The sequence below is a fragment of the Protomyctophum bolini genome (genome assembly GCF_963924005.1).
Source record: "Protomyctophum bolini genome assembly, chromosome: 5".
Classification (NCBI taxonomy): domain Eukaryota; kingdom Metazoa; phylum Chordata; class Actinopteri; order Myctophiformes; family Myctophidae; genus Protomyctophum; species Protomyctophum bolini.
The window spans coordinates 44,306,276-44,327,373 of record NC_137866.1 but is presented as its reverse complement, the minus strand read 5'-3'; the positions used below and the strand labels follow the sequence as shown (position 1 = coordinate 44,327,373).

Sequence of the window (21,098 nt, the reverse complement as noted above, 5' to 3'; positions counted from 1 at the left end):
TTTGCCCAAAGTCATTCTGCTAGAATCACTAAGAAGTGTTACTCAAAAATAATAATAATGAGTGAAATGACACAATGTGATTGAGTGTCACTCACTGATAAGGAGACTCAGTGGAACTGGTCGCAGATCAGATGGATCCGCATGTGCGTTCCTGTTGCCTCATTTCCTGACTCTGCCCAGAGAGAGAGAGAGAGAGCAGAGGAGATACAGGGACACAGCGCTATGAACTGGAGGGGGTGGGGGGAGGGAGAGAGAGAGAGAGAGAGAGAGAGAGAGAGAGACTGAAGAAGGGGAGGCTGGTTCCTGATACCAAGACACGGAAAAGCAGGGGAGGAGGGGGAGAGAGAGAGAGCGAAAAAAAGAGAAGCCTGGCGGAGAGGCGCGAGAGGAGAGTGGGAGAGAGAAAGCAGGGGAATATAACACTTAAAAAGAGAGAAAGGGAGAAAAAGGCGTCAGAAGAAGAAGAAGAAGAAGGGGCAGAAAAATAATAGTATTGTGTTAACATACATATACATAGATACCCCCCGTTCCTTTTCCTTTCCTCTCTCTCTTTCTCTCTCTCTCTCTCTCTCACGCTGTCACACGGCAGATTGGAGTCCAAAGAGAACCGTCACAGCAGCAGCACAGCACCGCGTCTACCCCAGACCCCATGGGGTAACAGGTATGTCTCACTTCCGTTCATTCTCCCACGATCTATCTATCTATCTGCCCCCCACGCGTGGGTTTTATAAGATATATATCCTCAAATGAAAGGCTGTCATCATGTCCGTGTCTTTATGGTATTAACAATGATTGAGCTGGCATGTCAACAATTAGTTTTCTTTATTCACGTAGAGCGAGCAGAGAGGAGCCGTGTCTAGCCTCTCATGTTGTAGTTCGTGTTAAAGACGCACACAGGTTGAGGGTGAAACGCGAAACAATGAAACTCTACAGTCGTCGTATTACTTGGAACCGATGTGTGTTGTATGTATTGTACATGTGATTTATATATCCATGTTTTGGGCGGACGAGACAAGTGTATATTTTGACAGCTATGCCCTCCAAGCGACTGTCTGAAAGTCCGCCCGCCTACCTGAGTCTAGTATGATACGTGACGGTGACTGACGGACATCTGGCTCGAATTCTCTTGTTGATATTTTCTGGACATGCCTGTATCATTATTTGGTCTATTATTAGTATGATGTTTCGGCCATTCGGCTTGGTTTATTTGTGCGCTGCTTTGCATGTGAAATAATTAACAGAGAGGGGTTTTATTATGAAATGGCAAGAAGACAAGCTCCCCATAAAAGGGCTATGGGTAGCATTATTATTGGATATATTATAAACACGTCAGGTAGCCAGCTCTGTGATGTCTCTAGAAAGACTATTATGTTGGATATCATGTCTGTCTGGACCGTGGCCGTGGGGGTCTCGCTCTCGCACCTTGATTTTAAAGAGATTTGATTGAAACTAAGAGATGAAATCCTGAAAGTTTGTGACGGAATTATAACCGTATATTGTATTGGGGGGCGACGGCTTCCGCGGAAGCATGCATGATGCCCTGTTGCCTCAGTCCGCGGTTCCTTCAGAGTCTTGGGGGGGATTTGCTCGTTGAGACTGAAAGCCCCATGTCTTCCTTCACCTCCCCTCGGTTAACCTCCAAAAGGGGGATTTCTCCAGCTGGAATTTTTTTTTGCTGCGTCAACATCCACCCCTAGACTATAACCAGACTAGACAAGAGACTAGAGACTATATGGGGGGGGGGGGGTTTGTTTTCAGACATTTGGTGCTCTAGCTCTTCTTGTCTTGTTGGGTAATTTTGTGGTAATTGTGCTGTTGAGGCAATAACAGCTGATAATCATCTCTGCTGATCCCCCGTGCTGCTTTTCTTTATGGCTGCCCATGGCTGCGCGGATGGGAGAGTTTCAAAGTGTGGCGTCAAGTGTTTTAGCTTTTTCTTTTTTTCGGTCGTGGTGGTGGTGGGTGATTGTGAGGCTGAAACGTGATGCGTTTCGTTGAGCGTCTCTATTCCGTGAGCGTGTTATTCAGTTATTATGTGGATGCAGCCTACACTACAGTCAGTGTACTGAGTGAGTGTGTGTGTGTGTGTGTGTCTGCCCCCTGAAACTGGTCAGTTCCGTCTTCCTCCATTTTCTAAAGGGGAACAACCCCACTTTTATTGACGCTCTCTCGTGAGCTTACAGTGCGCCTATATTAGAGCTCTCTACATGCAAGGTGCGTCTGTTTGTAATTAACCTTATTTGCCCTAAAAACATACAGCAGCATAACCGTTTGCAGATTGATTGATTGATTGATTCACGTCACGTGTATATATTAGCCAATCCTCAGATGTGATAATAACATTTCTACATGTGACCTTATACAATAAGAGCCCTATTTTATTTCTTTTTTTTTTAACCCCTCAAGTGCTTCCACTTTTCTTAGTTTTCGAACCATGTATGTAATATGTGCTGCAAACCTTAAGACTGGAGAGACTGACTGCATAATAATACACATGGAGCATCTAGGATTTGTCCAAAAGTGCATGAAATAGTCAATGAGGGTTTTTTTGGTCATATTTGCTTTGAATTAAAAAGGGTCAGACAAACTTTATCTCTCTCCCTGTGGTGCGTGCGTGCGACGTGCGTGGGTGTGTGTGTGTGTGTGTGTGTGTGTGTGTGTGTGCGTGCGCGCGTGCGTGTGTCCCTCTCTCTGTCTCTGTGTGTGTGTGTGTTGGGTGCAGCAGTAGTGTCTGTGTGTCCATGTGTGCACTCCTCCTGCCTTGCGCACACAGCGGTGTTGTGATTGGCAGGACGAGGCTTTAGATGGTGTCAGCCACAAACTAACATTCACACACGAGCGGAGTCACATCCAGAGACAGGGGCTGACAGCAAGCTGCCATCTTGGCGTGGATCGGTGTCTCGGAATGCTTTTGAGTCTTGTCGCCTCGGCCTCCCTGCACTGTCCCCCTGCTGAGCTCGCTTCCCTCAGGTGTGGCTGTGTAGTGTCAATATTAGGCTAGGGGGACAGCAGTGGTGTATAACTGTATATGCTGTCGCTGTCTGTTGGGCAGAAACCTCTTATCATCTCCATATTTTAACTGTTTCCCTCCCCCCCCCCCGTAAATTAGTGCCCTATATATACTTGATCATGCTATACGGTATCACACAAAAGTAGCAGACCCACAAGCACTTTAATTAAACGATGCGTGAAGCGACGCGCTTTCAACTTGTCGATCTTGGAATCCTGGAAAGTCACAGTTTCGGACATATGAAGTTTCCACCCGACAGAGACGATATGTATAGGCCTATATAGTGTCAGTGCATGTCTGTGTGTGTTTGTGCACTCTGAGAGTGTACAAACGGAACCAAATGGACCTGTATTCGGTTCCACTTGTATATTCCCAGAGTTAAATTAACACTCTGTGTGTGTGTGTGTGTGTTTGTGCGTGTGTGCGTGCGTGCGTGTGTGCATATATGTGTGTGCGTCGTGCGCGGGGGTAAATCGATTTAAACCCCTCCTGCCACCAATGTGAAACCTGGACCAATAACAGCCAGAAGATGCAGTCTTATACTTTAACTGTGAACATGGTAAAGACAAGAGTCCATTATTTACACTCTCGGAGTTAAACTAAAGAGGCACAATGAATGGACAGAAGACAGAATAAAACTAAACTAAATGGTTTATAGTAAGAGGACGGGATTTTTAAACAGTTGCCAATTTAACTTAGAAAATTGAGAGATGATGTGGGTGATGAAATGACTGTTTACCTCTTGAGAGGTGAGCTTCTATAGTGATACTTGCTGCCTCTTAGTGTGTGTGTGTGTGTGTGTGTGTGTGTGTGTGTGTGTGTGTGCCTGTGCGTGCAGAGCGTACAGTATATATGCGTGCGTGTTTGTGTGTTAGCTTGCTTGTACGTGTGTGGGTGGAGCCTGTGCGTACTCCCAGGTTGTGGGATGAACTGTGTGGTAACAGGTTAGCTGGCTCTAGCTACTAGAACCCAGGGGAAGAGCTGCGCTCGCTGCCCCCTCACACGTGTGTGTGTGTGTGTGTGTGTGTGTGTTGACAACTTGACAGTAAGCCATGCAGCCCTCCACTCTATCTTACTGTATATTCTTCACAAATAGAGAAAAGAGGGCAAACGCTCCATAAAGACCCAATTATTCTTTCCTAGAACCCTAGTGTCTCTACCTTTCTCTCACCCCCGCTTTCTCCCCCCTCCCCCTCCCTCTCTCTCTCTCTCTCGTTCCATCTCTCCATCCTTCTGTCCCTCTCTCCATCTCTCCATCCTTCTGTCCCTCTCTCCATCTCTCCATCCTCCTCTCTCTCTCTCCATCTCCCCGTCCTCTCTCTCTCCATCTCTCCATCCTCCTCTCCCTCTCTCCATCTCTCCATCCTTCTGTCCCTCTCTCCATCTCTCCATCCTTCTCTCCCTCTCCATCTCCCCGTCCTCCTCTCTCTCTCCATCTCTCCATCCTCCTCTCTCTCTCCATCTCTCCATCCTCCGCTCTCTCTCTCTCTCCATCTCCCCATCCTCTCTCTCCATCTCCCCGTCCTCTCTCCATCCTTCTCTCCCTCTCTCCATCTCCCCGTCCTCCTCTATCTCTCCATCCTCCTCTCTCTCTCTCTCTCTCTCTTTCTATCGCCCTCTCACCATCCCTCTCTGCCAGTCTCTCTGTATCTCGGATCCCTTTGGAGCTCACTTGTTAATGGGAACACCTGTTTGGCTAACGCACTGCAAAATGAACCGTTTAGACTTGCATGTGTTGACACATCTCCCATTACACGCCACGTCTCTCCGGAATTCTCTGACAACTCACTCTCTCTCTCTCTCTCTCTCTCTCTCTCTCTCTCTCTCTCTCTCTCTCTCTCTCTCTCTCTCTCCTTAATATCTGTGAATATTATTATTCTCACGTTTGATTCGTGTCGTGACAGTTCGCCACACATTAAGCCAACAACCTCAACAGCCCCAACAACACGCACACACACACACACACACACACACACACACACACACACACACACACACACACACACACACACACACACACACACACACACACAAAACACCCCCATCCAGTTAATGACTCTGAGGCTTTTTTAGCTTAGCTGCTTCTATTCAGTTCATTGTGCAATGCAGAATACAGGTGTTCTTAATCCCCCTGGGTTGAGTTGTTAGGTGGGGGGATGTGTGTGTGTGTGGGTGGGCGTGTGTGCGCGTGTGTGTGTGTGTGTGTGTGTGTGGGTGTGCGTGTGTGCGTGCTGTCCCCCGAACTGATGTGATTGTCCTTTCGTAGCTGAGAGGACAGGTGACTTCAACTTAAGCAACCCCCATGCATGAAAACACACACACACACACACACACACACACACACACACACACACACACACACACACACACACACACACACACACACACACAATGAAATATTAACATCCACCTGTGTGTGTGTGTGTGTGTGTGTGTGTGTGTGTGTGTGTGTGTGTGTGTGTGACTGTATGTGTGTCTTTTCTAAATGAGAAGATGCTGCTGTGATATTGCTATAAGATTGTCCCAACTATCTTCTCCGGGTTATATTCTTCGTATTCTCGTCAAATTATCTTCATATAAACAAGTAACAATATGCATATATCTCTCAAAAAAAAAAGACTGAATATGTGCTTGTTGTCTTGTGGTTTAATTGGACTGTTTATTTGGGTTTAAACTAAAGAGAGGTCACTTTTAAGATCTCATTATAGGGCTTTTGCGGCTGTCAAAATTTGCAAACCGTCGGGAGATTTCGTGAATCTGAACTGTTATTCTTCAAAAAGACGAACGGGGAAGAAAATCAACTTTTCATCAAACTGCTAGTGCAGGCAATCATATGCCCTATTACCAGACATCTTCTGGGTCCAGACTTAGACAGTCTCTTTTCCCTTTTTTTTGTCCATTTCGCAGTAAGTGGTTCATTTTATACAGAGGTTTAATGTGAAAATCCTTACATGGTTCAGACTAAACAATGTTTTTTTTGGTCCCACTCTTTTTTTCCCTTTCAATTCTTTACATCCTTTCCCTCGTTTTTATCCCAATTTAGTTGTTCAGCCAATTCCCACTATACCAAGTCCCCATGTATGTACTGTTGTCTCTTCTCGCTGCTGACCCCTGCTGGTTGGTCTTATAGGGAACGTGTATGCGAGTACGTTTCTCCTCCTGGCAATACCCGTAGTAACCGAAACGCTCGCCCCAAAGCACACTTACCCCCATTTTGTATGCGGATGGCTCGCCCCCCCGCCATTTCTTGTATTAAGGTTATTAATACGTTTAGGGTTATAGGCATCATTTCACAAGGTTAAAGATGGAGTGCCATGACTTTTTTCCCACCCTAAAACATGATCATCAGGTATTATTGTTAAATAAGTGTACAGTATTTGTAATGTCATTTTTATGTGGACACGCCGTCCACTTCATTAAGTATGCCTGGTTTGCTGGTTGGCGATAGGGGGTGAATCCACCTGAACTATAGCCACACCCACACCTGTGGTTGTATGATGAAGGGGGAGGGGTTAGGGGAGGGGATGATATTGTGATGTCACTATATCACTGTTTCTTTCATTGGCACGTTTGTGTACGTGCCAAGGACGGTTTCAGCTTCCAGGAACAAACCCTACATCCAAATTGCACATAACAACCACACCAATGTAACCTCACCAACATTGTGATATTTGATTTTGTCCATATCGCCCCCAGCCCTGTTTTCAAATTCTGTTTGCATAATTATCTCCCGTTTCGTTCCAATAGCTTTGAAACCGTATAGCCCTAGCCTAACCATAAATGATTTTAAGGGTATTTCCCCAGGCAAACATTCGTGCCCTTACACAGACCAAGGGGAAATAACAAATTAATTCTTTATTTTTTTTTCCAGATAAATGAAAAATGATATATATATATACTGTACATATGACAAGCAATGTCAAGAATGTGTTAAAAATATAATTACTGAGGTTTATACGAACCCAATGACCCAACAAGGGACAATAAATCCTATATACTTCTGCAGTCCCACAGGGGTCTATGCTAGGCTCTTTACTTTTTTTCCCCTCTACACCAAATCTTTTTGAAGAAAATAAAGGTGTGCACTAGACTTGAGACACTATATATGGTTTTGGGGTTTTCCTAGACCTTACCCGACACACATTAGAGTTGTCTCTGACACAGCAAAATAATTATGTCTAAAATTATGTCTTTGTGATTGTAAAATAATTTACTTATGTCCACAATCATTTGTTTGCTTTTAAATATCACCAACGTTGACCTCATTTGCCTAAATATTGACACTGAATTCCCAGAAGTATGCTTTGTATACCGTAAGGTTAGTTATCTGTCAGCCCATACTGTGTAATTATGTGGCAGAGCTGGCCTCTCGGAGCAAACTCATGTCAGCCAATGGGGGAAAAAACTACAACATGCAAACTACTGAACACACACGCGCTCACACGCGCTCACAAGCACACACACACAGCGGCTGTGGCTCAGGAGGTAGAGCAGGTCGTCCAATGATCCCTGGGTCGGCGGTTCGAATCCCGGCTCCTCCTGTCCACATGTCGAAGTGTCCTTGGGCAAGACACTGAACCCTACATTGCCTCCAATGAGTCGGTTCGGTGTGAGCTCGCCACCATTGGTGTGTGGATGTGGGAAGTGAGGATGCTGGTGTCGACTGTTCGCCGCTTCACCTCCCAGTGTATGAATGAACCATTGTAAAGCGCTTTGAGCATTTGGAAAAGCGCTATAAGAATGCAATTTATTATCATTACACACACACACACACACTTATATTATTTTCTTAGCCGCCATTAGGTGGCTAAGAAAATAATAAATAGGTGGAGAATGAAGACGTCACAATTTCTAAGTGACAACTTAGAAATGGACAACTTTGTCCAGAGGACTCGCCTCGCAAAGATTTATCACCTTTTTGAGACCAATTTAAACACTTTAATTAGGTAGTACTTGATCATCATGGATGGTGCACGATTTTAGGACGGGGGATTCTTCACAAAACCCTTCCTTTGGTGTCTTGTTTGTATAAACAACATAGAAGAAAGTCTGGATTCTAATTGCCCTTGAATCCCGCTTCGTTTTCAGGTATATGAGCAAACAAATATGTTTTCAGGCTTAGCATCCATTAGTGCAAATATATTCCTGCACGCAGCAGCTCTGAAAGCACAGTTATGTGTGTATATTTGTTTGTAGTTATTTTGCCAGCGAGCGAGAGTTTGTCTTTTATTCCCACATTTGATGCTGAAATCCAGCGCCGCCTTTGAGCAAATACATCTTTAGAAACAGTCAACTAGCCCCGGGCTTTCGACTGGCGTGAGATTAGCATATCAAAGCTGCAGGTGAGTGAGAGACAGGGAGGTACGAGAGGCAGAGGGAAAGGAAGTGACAGAGAGAGAGAGAGAGAGAAGGAGAGGATTTCATTATTTATTTATTTGACATTTTTTGGGGGGGGGTGGGGGGTCTTGGATAAAAAAAGACGTCCCCAATGAAAGTGTTCCAGAACATTGTTATTGCGTTGCGTTTCCACGCAGCACGGTTTAGTCTGAGGTTGTCAATGCTGTCTGTCTCACTCTAAACTGATCCTCTCACACACACACACACACACACACACACACACACACACACACACACACACACACACACACACAGAGCAAGGTTTGGGGAAAACCCAAGTAAAAAAACTAACACCTTTCTCGACCCAACACCACCCAAACACGAGCTCCGTCCGACCTTGTATTGACCACTCTGGAACCACAGAAGCGCGGTCTGAACTGAAGGCAGAATATAGATTCGTCCCAGTCCCTGCTTCTTGTACCAACATTGTGTCTGACCTGTGAGCCTCTGGCAACATTAGGATTACTGTTTAACATCATTAACTGAAGCATAAAACCCTCTCCCCTGGACACACATTCCTCTTGTTTTTTTTGTCTATAAGCATTGGCCCCGATCCCTATAACAGTGTATATGGAACTGATGATAACACCCCTAATGGACAGAGTTTTCTTTGGATAATTGTAAAGTGTGTGTGCGCGTGTGTGCGCGTGCGTGCGTGTGCATGTGCGTGTGTGTGTGCGAGAGACCATGAGGCGCGCACATGCATCTGTATTGCTAACGAAACATTATCCTGGTTTGGTGCTTTTGGAGAGTTTTGTAATCCAGCCATGGGTTCAGGCTAGAGTGCTAAAGTGCTGCTAACAAGGCCTGTTTAACATTCTCTCCCCTGCTCAACATACAATTATTCCACTTCGCTGCCATTAACATGTACAGTAGGCCCGGGCTTTTAATTGGACTGATATGACTAATGCCAGATCAACTTGGATTCGCTAATTAGTTTTTGCTTTAAAAGTGCCATCATGCAGGCCATGAAATATTCATTGATTTGAGGTGGAGCGTGGACTTGTGGGTGGGCGGGTGGGTGGGCTGTTTGGTGGGGATATTATTATTATGGGTGGACGGGCGGGCGGACGCGGGCCGCTAGACAGTATGCGAGATGGAACCAACCTGTTACGGGTCGGTTATTCAAATACTTTTGGTGTGGTGTTAGTTTTTCATGATAATTTTTTAGACACCCACGCACACTCGCACACACACACACACACACAGACACACACACACACACAGACACACACACACACACACACACACACACACACACACACACACACACACACACACACACACACACACACAGACACAGACACACCAACCCTTGTCCTCCCCGTTCCATCCAACCCCCGCCGCCGCCTCTTCTTCTCTCACTCGCCTCGTCCTCTGCCCTTCACCCCCCCCCCCCCCCCACACACACACACTTCCATTACCACATCTATTCTCTTCACTCTATCTCCTCCTCCTCTCTCTCTCTCTCTCTCTCTCTCTCTCTCTCCCTTCACTCCTCACCTTTCTCCTTGATTCTACTTTGCCTTGTTTTCTCCACCCCCTGCCCTCACCGTGCCCCCTGTATCCCTCCCAGCTGCCTCTCCTCTCCTCTCCCCTCCCCTCCTCCGCTCTTTTCTCTTCCAGGCCTCCCCCTCCCTCCCTCCCTCCCTCCCTCCCTCCCTCCCTCTCCTTCTTAATCTCCCACCCCCCCCCCCCCCTCCCTCCCCTCCTCCTCATCCTCTTCCTCCTCCCACACCACCCCCTCCTCTTGCTGTAAGTGGGCCAGGTGCCTCCTGTGGCCTCCCCTACTCTCATTTCTCATTTTTACCCTTCCCCTACTCCCTTTCTCATTCTTACCCTCTCCTCCCTGTTCCCTTTCTCATTTTTAATACCCCCCCCCCCCCCACCTCTCCCTCCCACCACCACTCCCACCCCCCCACCCCACCAACCCCTGAAGTTTGTGTTTTAACCTCCACTTAATCAGTGCCGAGCGAGCGAACGGTATAGTCCACTCTTCCTTCTCCGCAAACAAATGCATATCACCCCTTGGCTCATATATTCTAACTTTCTTCATATAAATTAACTCCATACTTGATCATACAACAGCGTGGGCAACATATTGTAATTTGTACAGTACATATCGTCATGTAAAAAAAAAAAAACTGTTACTTTCCAGGATTTAAAAAAAAAAGCTTTTTCTACTTTCTTTTTTTCATTTGAATCCTGAAGAAAAGTAACAGTTTTGGACATGTGAGGTACTGTACAATATGTTTTGTGGGTTGTTTTCAGCGAGCAATGCCTTTTGTTTCGACAGAGTATTAGGTCATAGCTGGTTTTCTAAGACTACTGTGCTTTTACTTTAACTTTAAGTTATTTCGTGGTTTATATTGGAGATGAGCCTTTCGGCATCTGCAGTGAATTTCATAACCATATTTGATCTTATTGTGTGTGTGTGTGTGTGTGTGTGTGTGTGTGTGTGTGTGTGTGTGTGTTTTGTTTCCCCCCCATTACATTCCAGCTATTAACTGTTATTATCGTGTGTATATTGTATTGCTATTGTTAGCACAGTGTTGTGGAACATGGCTCGGCAACATTCCCCTACTTCTGCCTGTAGGAGTGAGTGACAAATAAACGTTAACTTCTTCATTCTCTTGAAGTAAGCCTCCCACACTAGGTTCTTTATTCCAGCGGTTCAGGTTATAAGTAACACTAATGGTCAAGTGGAGAAGGGAGACATTGTTGGACATCAAAGACGGGACTGAGTCTTTCTTAGCGTGTTACTGTGGCACTGGAATGGCTTCTACACACACAATAACTCTTCCTACTTCCGGGCAGCTTTGATACTTCCTTCACAGGTGTTAACAGATGATACTGTTCCATTTAGACTTAGTGTAACAGTGGTTTTCAAACGTTTTAATTTCATGGAACCCCCCGTAACTCTGAGACTGTGCATGTGTACATTTGTACACTCTCAGACTTATGTCTGACCAAAGTATGCCTCCCCAATAGAGCGTCGCAGTCCCGCCCCGGACCCGAGAGACCCGGAAAATAAATCCCTGTTCATTTTCCTCATAGACTTTTCAGAAAGTATTTATTTAAAGATGTTTACGCCGCGGACAAAGCCAACTCTTGTCGTGACAAATCATGACAACAAACAAAACTTTTTGGGCCAACAAAGAATTAGAAAGTAGAAAAAAATGGCACACTTTCTTTGTATTTTTTCTTCTTTGTAATTATTTGTTTGGTCCAAAATATTGTATTTGTTGTCATGATTTGTCACGACTCGAGTTGGCTTCGTACCACGCTTAAAAGGTCTTTAGTTTAAATAAATACTTTTTGAAATGTCTATGGGAAAAATGCATTGGGATTCATTTCCTGGGCCTGGCGTCGTCATGAGCGAGGGGGCGGGACTGCGACGCTCTATAGCAGCACCCTATGACTCTGTTTGACCAGAACGGAACAGAGCCTTCGTTACTATCATCGTCAACACCTGTGAAGAGAAGGACGGGGGCCCATGCAGTTCTTTCTAATGGCGTCGTCGTGTGTGCATAGATAGAGCCCGTTGAAGTGACCCGGCCGGCGGTGCTGTCTCTCTTTGCTTTGCATGCTTCCGTTTTTTGGGCCGACAGCAGCAGGTTGAGGTGCGAAGGAGAACGAAGGAGGCCCCGCGAGGTCGCCAATGAAAACAGAAGCGAGTAGGTTCACATCCTCCTTTCAATCTGCTGCTGCTGGTGATCCCGCACTACACCACTCCTCCCATCCCCCCACCCTTTATTCCTTTTACACGCACACGCACACACACACACACACACACACACGCACACTCGCTTACACTATATGCAAAAACCCCAGTCATTGTCGCTGGGGTTTTGTTCAGTCACTCGTCCTGTCAATGAACCCTGCGAGTTGGCAACGCTCATCTTTCCCTCTCTTGTTTTCTGTCCTCCCGGTCATCCTCTTTCCACCCATTCTCTCTTTCTCCACCTTTATCTATATACTATGGCTGGGCCTTTTCTCTTGCGCCCTTGTCTGTTTTGCTCCCCCCCCCACCCTCATAGTTGTTTTGGTGTGTGTGTGTGTGTGTGTGTGTGTGTGTGCGTGTGTGTGTGTGTGTGTGTGCGTGCGTGTGCGTGTCATGGGAGGCTCCGCTATAGCCTGATGAGTGGTGTTTTGGTCAGACACCTGACACCGTCGGCAATGTCTCACAATGTGGGAATGCACGACTTCTTCAAAATTAGCTTTCCATGGTGGGTGTCATTTCTTTAGCGACGGTGGGCGCGATCACAGGAGTTTTACATACACAGTGGTCCTTTTGTCTCTTGTCTCTCCCACTCCCACTCTCTTCTTCCCTTATTTTTTTTTTGGCTTTGGCATTTCTGTACATAACGTTCGTTGGGTTTGCTGTTCTTTCCATTGCTGTGAGAGAGAGAGAAAAAAAAGTAAAAGAAAAGTTGCAGTTGGTTCCAAAAAGGCAGTTAGCATGTGGCGGTCGTTGATGTTAGTCAACGGGTGGCGGTCACGACGTGTCAAACCACGTTCAGGTTAACACGACATGGCGAGTGTCTGAAGGCGAGGCAGGGGATGACAGGTGAGGCGTTTGTGCGGTAGACCATCTCGCGTCATCAATCAGTGAGTGTGGACATGCTGGCCTTAAGCCACATCACCCTCCATGTCTTCTTCAGTATATACCACGTTCTTCTTTTCTTGTTAACAATCAGGATTCAAAATGTTTTTTTTTTTAAAGTGATAATGGACTGTTTTGGTTTTCATGTTCTTTTGTAGTATACCTGCTCACACATCGGCGTGGCGGTTCCATGAATAGCCTATACGGGTGCATTGCGGAGAGACAAAGACAAAACAAAGGGATCTGATGGCCTCGCGCCTTCCATCGATTAGCGACAGGACACTTTAGGTTACACAAAAGGGCTCCATTGTCTTTGCGGGAGCCATGCCTGATATTATAAGATAAAAGTCCATGATGAAACAGTAGCACATTGATTCCATGTTTTGATGTGTTGAATGCTTATTGGAAACATGTCCGTGTCGAGGGAACAATAGAGCCACGTCCCCATGTTATGTGTTCTAAGCTGTAGTGTCCACTAAACAACAAATCAACAATACACTGCAAACTCTTACCACATTAACCTGAGTGGTTATAGGGGCCGTAACACTATTGGGTCAAATGCCTGGCAGTGAGCCTGATCCCCGCCGGTTCAATTCCTGACCGCCCCGAGACCATTTGCTGCTCTTTCTCTCTCCATGTTTACTGTCTTTATCACATAAAGTCTTAAAAATACCATAAGGTTGCCAGATAGTTTGTAGATGAGCTATTCTCTCTATTTTGGGCTGAGGTGGTTCAGAGTACCCGGAGTACAGTTGACACTGGGGTTTTTACAGTGTCAATTTAAGGAAGCGACCCTGGGCTCCCTGAAGCATCCTTCTCTGGCTGCACTGATGCTCTCTCTCCCCTCCCTCCCTCCCTCCCTCCCGACTCTCCTTCCATTCATCTTTCACTACTCCATCTGTACTCACCACCACTCTTTACTTTCATCTGTACTGCGCTTTCCTTTGTTCCCTTTTCTCCTTTTTTTAGACTTCATCTTCTCCGTCACTCTCTCTCTCCCCTCCCTTCCTCCCTTTCTCTCTCTCTGAGCTACCATTCGCTCTCTTCCATCAGATTCTCTCTCCTCCTTCCCTCCTCACCTACCCATCCCTCCCTCCCTGTTTCTTACCCTTCACTGTCTCTCTCCCTCTTCTGACTCCAAAATGTGAGTCTATCTATATTTAGATACTCCTCTTCTCTCCTCCTCATTTCTCTACCTTTATCTCACCTTCTTTTCTCCCGCTCCCCCTCCTCGCCGTTGAAGGACGGCGTTGTATAAAAACAAAAAAAAGCTACCGGGGAGACTCATCAACGGAAGTACAGTAGCTGCTTTGTTTTGTTCTTGTTTTCTGATCAGCTTGATGAGTGACAACGCAGCCTCTGGGCTGTTATATATATATACACAACTGTGTCATTATAAACACTGTCTATGGAAATTACCCAGTTCCTGTGCTGTGTCTGTGCTGGGTTGCAGCAGTCGCATGCTATAGCGTCCATCTCCATCCACAGGAATCCATCTTCCTCCTAATGTTCCATGTTAACCACTTGAAACCCTGTATCGGGTGTCTCCAACAGGGGTCGTCAATATGTCCGCACATGTGTCACAAATGTGTCCGTGGCAAAGACCCTTACCCCCTTATCCCTAAACCCAATATGTCCACACATGTGTCACAAATGTGTCCGTGGCAAAGACCCTTACCCCCTTATCCCTAAACCCAATATGTCCACACATGGACAACTGTGTCCGTGGCAAAAACTTAAGTCCTATATCTTGCGCCACCCCTTACCCCTTATACCTAAACTTATTTGCCCATTTTTAAAATAGTACAAATAGCCGATCTACAAGCTAACAACGTGTCGATGTAGATTGGCTAATTGAACTATTTTTAACTACTACAGAGCTTGTAGTTCTGTTTGGTGTGTAGACTATAAGAGCAGTCAAAGTACAAAGTGAACGGTACAGAGGCTTTAAGTGGTGGTACATGAAGCTATCTCTGAACATTTTAAATCTATATCTCAGCCAAGAGGTCCTGCCCTAGATGCTTCGTTGGCTGCATGGTGTCCCCAGGTGCTATATTATTTGTGACACACATACAGGTATTTTGTATTGTCTTGGAGGTGCAAACAACATGTCTTTCTTTCTGTCCTATAGCACAGAGCTATGGTTAAGGATCACATTGCAGGGACCTGCAAACATGGAAAAGGAAAACGGGACATCCAGATATATTGTCAAACTCTCTCCCGTCCCAAGCCAGAAAAAGAAGATAAATCCAGGCAAGAAGCACCTTCGTTTGTGCCTCCCAACAACACTCGAGTGACGTCGATTCCCTTTCCCTTAATTGTCACGTACTACTTGCGTGACGTCACTGTGGCTAAAACGAGTGTTCGACCGCAGGAATAGGGACACTTATAGGATTCAAGTGGGCATAAGGATAAAGGAAATACTGAACACACTGTGGGTGTTTTCGCCCTCAGAGTTAGTGTTTGTAAATCAGATTAGTCGAAGTCTTGTTTTACTATTTGCCGTGATGGGTGGGGGGGTGGGGGGGGTGGCGAGCAGGGCGTCGCCACGTTGGAACCCGTGAGTGAGTATACACACTTAGGCTGTGGCTTTTTAACACTCCCCTCCGTGTGAGCTCATTGGTAGCTGTGGCCCAGTGTGGATTTGAGAAGATGCCTCTGTTTGCTTGTCTGACAGAGTGTCAGTCACGCCAAGTTACCCTTAGACACACACACACACACCAACGCACGCACGCACACACACACACACACACACACACACCTCGGCACCACCACAGAGTGACTGGGCCGCCAACAGTGACTCACCATCAACAGACTACACACACACACACACACACACACACAGAGAGGGAGAGAAAACACGCTCTTCTTTTAACAAACAACAATTAGCCTTCAGTCTGCAGTGGTTTCTCCGTTAAGCCCAAAACCAACAGGACCTGCTGCATGTTGACTTCCTGGATAAAATGTCATATCATCTTCCTGCTCCTCTGCACAGTCTTGTGTCCTGTATTTGTGACGTTTCTTTCTTTATGTCTTACGTGTGTGTGTGTGTGTGTGTGTGTGTGTGTGTGTGTGTGTGTGTGTGTGTGTGTGTGTGTGTGTGTGTGTGTGTGTGTGTGTGTGTGTGTGTGTGTGTGTGTGTGTGTGTGTGTGTGTGTGTGTGTGTGTGTGTGTGTGTGTGTGTGTGTGTGTGTGTGTGTGTCTGTGCGTGTGTGTGTGTGTGTGTGTGTGTGTGTCTGTGTCTGTGTCTGTGTGTGTGTGTGTGTGTGTGTTTGTGCGTGTGTGTGTGTGTGTGTGTGTGCGTGTGTGCGTAGTGGTTACTGGTGGTGACTATATAGGGTTGCCAACTATATCGTCCTGAAATTCAAATAAGGGACACCTGTCCGAAAAAGATATCAGTACTGTATATATTATTTATATTTTGTATATTATATTAACCATTTGAACCCCAGCATCCATATTCTGGGGGGAACATTTGCCAAAAGCTTGATTTTTTTTGTATTTTGTTTTGAGATTTTGGTATACTAAAAGAAGGACTGAGGGTTTAAGTCGTTTAAAATGGTGTGTGTGTGTGTGTGTGTGTGTGTGTGTGTGTGTGTGTGTGTGTGTGTGTGTGTGTGTGTGTGTGTGTGTGTGTGTGTGTGTGTGTGTTAGTGGTAGCAGTGGTGACTGTGTTTGCTCTCACAGCGTGGTACAGTCAGCATGTGTACAGTGTGTAGCAGAGACTGGTGTACAGTCAGCATGTGTATTGTGTACCATGTGTAGCAGAGACTGGTGTACAGTCAGCATGTGTACAGTGTGTATCAGAGACTGGTGTACAGTCAGCATGTGTACCATGTGTAGCAGAGACTGGTGTACAGTCAGCATGTGTACAGTGTGTAGCAGAGACTGGTGTACAGTCAGCATGTGTACAGTGTGTAGCAGAGACTGGTGTACAGTCAGCATGTGTACAGTGTGTAGCAGAGACTGGTGTACAGTCAGCATGTGTACAGTGTGTAGCAGAGACTGGTGTACAGTCAGCATGTGTACAGTGTGTAGCAGAGACCGGTGTACAGTCAGCATGTGTACAGTGTGTAGCAGAGACTGGTGTACAGTCAGCATGTGTACAGTGTGTATCAGAGACCGGTGTACAGTCAGCATGTGTACCATGTGTAGCAGAGACTGGTGTACAGTCAGCATGTGTACAGTGTGTATCAGAGACCGGTGTACAGTCAGCATGTGTACCATGTGTAGCAGAGACTGGTGTACAGTCAGCATGTGTACAGTGTGTAGCAGAGACTGGTGTACAGTCAGCATGTGTACAGTGTGTAGCAGAGACTGGTGTACAGTCAGCATGTGTACAGTGTGTAGCAGAGACTGGTGTACAGTCAGCATGTGTACAGTGTGTAGCAGAGACTGGTGTACAGTCAGCATGTGTACAGTGTGTATCAGAGACCGGTGTACAGTCAGCATGTGTACAGTGTGTATCAGAGACCGGTGTACAGTCAGCATGTGTACCATGTGTAGCAGAGACTGGTGTACAGTCAGCATGTGTACAGTGTGTAGCAGAGACTGGTGTACAGTCAGCATGTGTACAGTGTGTAGCAGAGACTGGTGTACAGTCAGCATGTGTACAGTGTGTAGCAGAGACTGGTGTACAGTCAGCATGTGTACAGTGTGTATCAGAGACCGGTGTACAGTCAGCATGTGTACAGTGTGTATCAGAGACTGGTGTACAGTCAGCATGTGTACAGTGTGTAGCAGAGACTGGTGTACAGTCAGCATGTGTACAGTGTGTAGCAGAGACTGGTGTACAGTCAGCATGTGTACAGTGTGTAGCAGAGACTGGTGTACAGTCGTCGTGCACGGAGGAGTCGTGAGGGAACCGCTTCTTTGTTGTGACAGCTTCTCATGTCCAGATACAAGCGCATCAGAGCGCACGCGCACTGCGCGCACGCACACACGTTTGTATTACTATACTAGGATATTGCAGGACACTGCAGGATAAACAATCTGTGTGACATCGCTGTACAACTACCGGTACAACTACTACACATATAAAATATAGAAAAGGAAACCTCCCCAACCGTTAAACCTATAACCTCTAAATGTCTAATCCTAATCTGGAATCGGTTCCTAAATGTGTAATTTTAACTCCACACATCTTTTTTTTTTAAAGAATAAAACAACCATTTATCTTTTCTACTATAGTTGTGCGGATGTTTGGCCCTCATAAGTATAGTAGTACAAGACAAGTACATACAGACACACTCAACACACACACACACACACACACACACTGGCAGAGCACACTTGATGACGCTGTTAAGATGTGAGTTATGAACCAATCCATTGTTTTTATGTTATGTCGGTATGATCGTAGACGCTATGCTGCTGTTGCTTTTCAAATCAAAACTATCTTTGATATACCCATTGGAAAAGTCTGGGTTATAAAAAAAGAAAAGGACTACTGTGAGAGTAGCAGGTATTATTAACATACAAGGCACAAACTTCTCCAGCGATCTCCGTTGGTTAACTGTGCATGGTTCTTAACCACTGGACCAAAGATTCCCGTTTAGCCTGTGTTGTATTACTGCTATAAAAAGAGATAATTCATGTAATATTGCAGGGATTGAATATATAATATAACAAAGTTAAATGGAGGCTTTCTGAGTTCTCCACAGCCTTCCGGAGACACGGAGCGAGTAGCCAAAAGTGTCACCATGTTATAATAGCATTAGTGAGGACCAGAGCCATAGAGGGACTACTCCGTTCACACACAGTCGAATGGCGGCTCTTCTACGTAGACTTCTAATGCATTGGAGTCTATGGGCTCACGCAAGTATATACATGAACCATGTGACCGGGCTGTTTTCTGCCCCCTCAACGTCGCAACTCTGTCTATACTCTATGGCTCTGGAGAGGACCAGTTATAGGTTGAAGATGGGTGACATTGTACTCTGGTCCAAATTTGAACCAGAGCAACTTTCACTTGTAGTTATATTTCACCAGTCCAGGAGTATCTACACTACGATCTACAAGCTATAGATCAGCTATTTTCACTACTTCTTAATTATTACTATTTTTATTCATCAAATGTCTTAGATTTTGTATAAAATAAAATGTGTTTTTTTTACTCAAGTCATGACCCTTAAAAATGTGAACCCAGATTACAATGTAAGAGACATATTTGCCTCATGGAGAACTGTTAACTGTTGTCCTATAGGTCTCTTTACACACAGGATAATGAACGGCACAAGTCTTTTTTTATTTAGAGTAGCTAATTAGTACATTCTGCACCTTTTCTCTCACACAGCCAGTCTAGTTTGTTGTTGCCATTATCTTTGGTGTCCAAATGCTGAATCAGCGAAAAAATGCGGAAATAGACGGTACTTCCGGCAGCCTTCCGGGTACTTCAAAACGCCACTGAGCAACTTCCACTGACATGAATAGCGGAGGGGGGCGGAGCTTCGCGCCAGTTCAGTCTCTATCCTTTTAATACTCTTATGATCAGAACCCCTGTAGCAGCAGGGGGACATGGGGTGACCACCCTTTTTTGACTTGAGAGCTATACTTTCAAAATGACCAGCTCAACTAGAGATCTACCCACCTGAAAGATATTATCCAATTGCTGAAAATAGTTAAACAATGTCCCTGAGTGCGGGCTTTGGAATAGTGGCGATGGCGTTATATGGAAATACAGAGGGAACATTTTGAATTGGTATATAGGGTTTTCTTGCATATCACTTTTGTAATGCTATACTGACACGTTTGTGATACAATACTTGAAAACAAAGTATTGTGCTGTGGGTTTGAGCTAACAGGCCCTGTCTTAATACAAGTTGCAGGTTATTTATTTATTTTTTACATTTAAATAATATCTTTTTAGGGCATGTCATGTTGATCTATACCTGCACAGCCTTTGTGATACTGGTAGATCACGATCTACCAGTATGGTGGACATGGTGGACAGGTACTTACTGTACTTATGCCTATATCGCTCCTTTTCATGGAGCATAGGCCGTTGACTATACAGTTCGCCAGAGTCCTCTATCCTGGGCCTTCTTTTCCAGCTGTTTCCATGTCAGTCCACAGTGCTTGATAGTCAGTCTCCAGGTCCCTGCGCCAGGTGTTCTTCCGCCTCCCTCTCTTTCTTGTGCCTTGCCGGTTCCATCTATAAGGGCTTGTCTTGTGATGCTGGTATTGGCCGATCCATCCCCCACCTTCTTCTCTTAATCTCCTCTTCCACTGGCGGTAGCCTCGCTCTCTGCCAGAGGTCATTATCGCTGATGGTGTCTGGCCTGTAGCGGATGCTCAGGATTCTCCTCCTCAGGCAGCTGTTGATGAAAGTTTTGCACCTTCATTGTTGTTGCCTTTGTTGTCCTCCTGCACGTCTCTGATCCGTACAATAGCACTGGCTTTGACGTTTGAGCTGACTGTGCTAATACCCCTGCCCTATAGACTCCGCTGTGGTGGGACAGGTATACTGTGCTAATACCCCTGCCCTATAGACTCCGCTGTGGTGGGACAGGTATACTGTGCTAATACCCCTGCCCTAGAGACTCCGCTGTGGTGGGACAGGTATACTGTGCTAATACCCCTGCCCTAGAGAGCTCCGCTTGTGGTGGGACAGGTGTACTGTGCTAATTCCCCTGCCCTAGAGACTCTGCTGAGGGGGCAGGTATACTGTGCTATTGCCCCTGTGGTGGACAGGTATACTGTGCTATTACCCCTGCCCTATGACTCTGCTGTGGTGGGACAGGTATACTGTGCTAATACCCCTGCCCTAGAGACTCCGCTGTGGTGGGACAGGTATACTGTGCTAATACCCCTGCCCTAGAGACTCCGCTGTGGTGGGACAGGTATACTGTGCTAATAATACCCCTGCCCTAGAGACTCCGCTGTGGTGGGGCAGGTATACTGTGCTAATTCCCCTGCCCTAGAGACTCCACTGTGGTGGGACAGGTATACTGTGCTAATACCCCTGCCCTAGAGACTCCGCTGTGGTGGGACAGGTGTACTGTGCTAATACCCCTGCCCTAGAGACTCTGCTGTGGTGGGACAGGTATACTGTGCTATTGCCCCTGTGGTGGACAGGTATACTGT

At 45.9% G+C, this 21,098-nt stretch overlaps 1 protein-coding gene across 1 annotated transcript in view; it reads left to right on the top strand.

The window, feature by feature from the left end:
* Positions 1-353: 353 nt before the first annotated feature.
* The window catches only part of LOC308315145 (zinc finger and BTB domain-containing protein 46-like), a gene marked incomplete at its 3' end in the record, with an annotated part of 85,247 nt that continues 64,502 nt past the window's right edge, over positions 354-21,098 (top strand). Inside the window, 1 exon segment of the mRNA XM_080762984.1 lies at positions 354-661.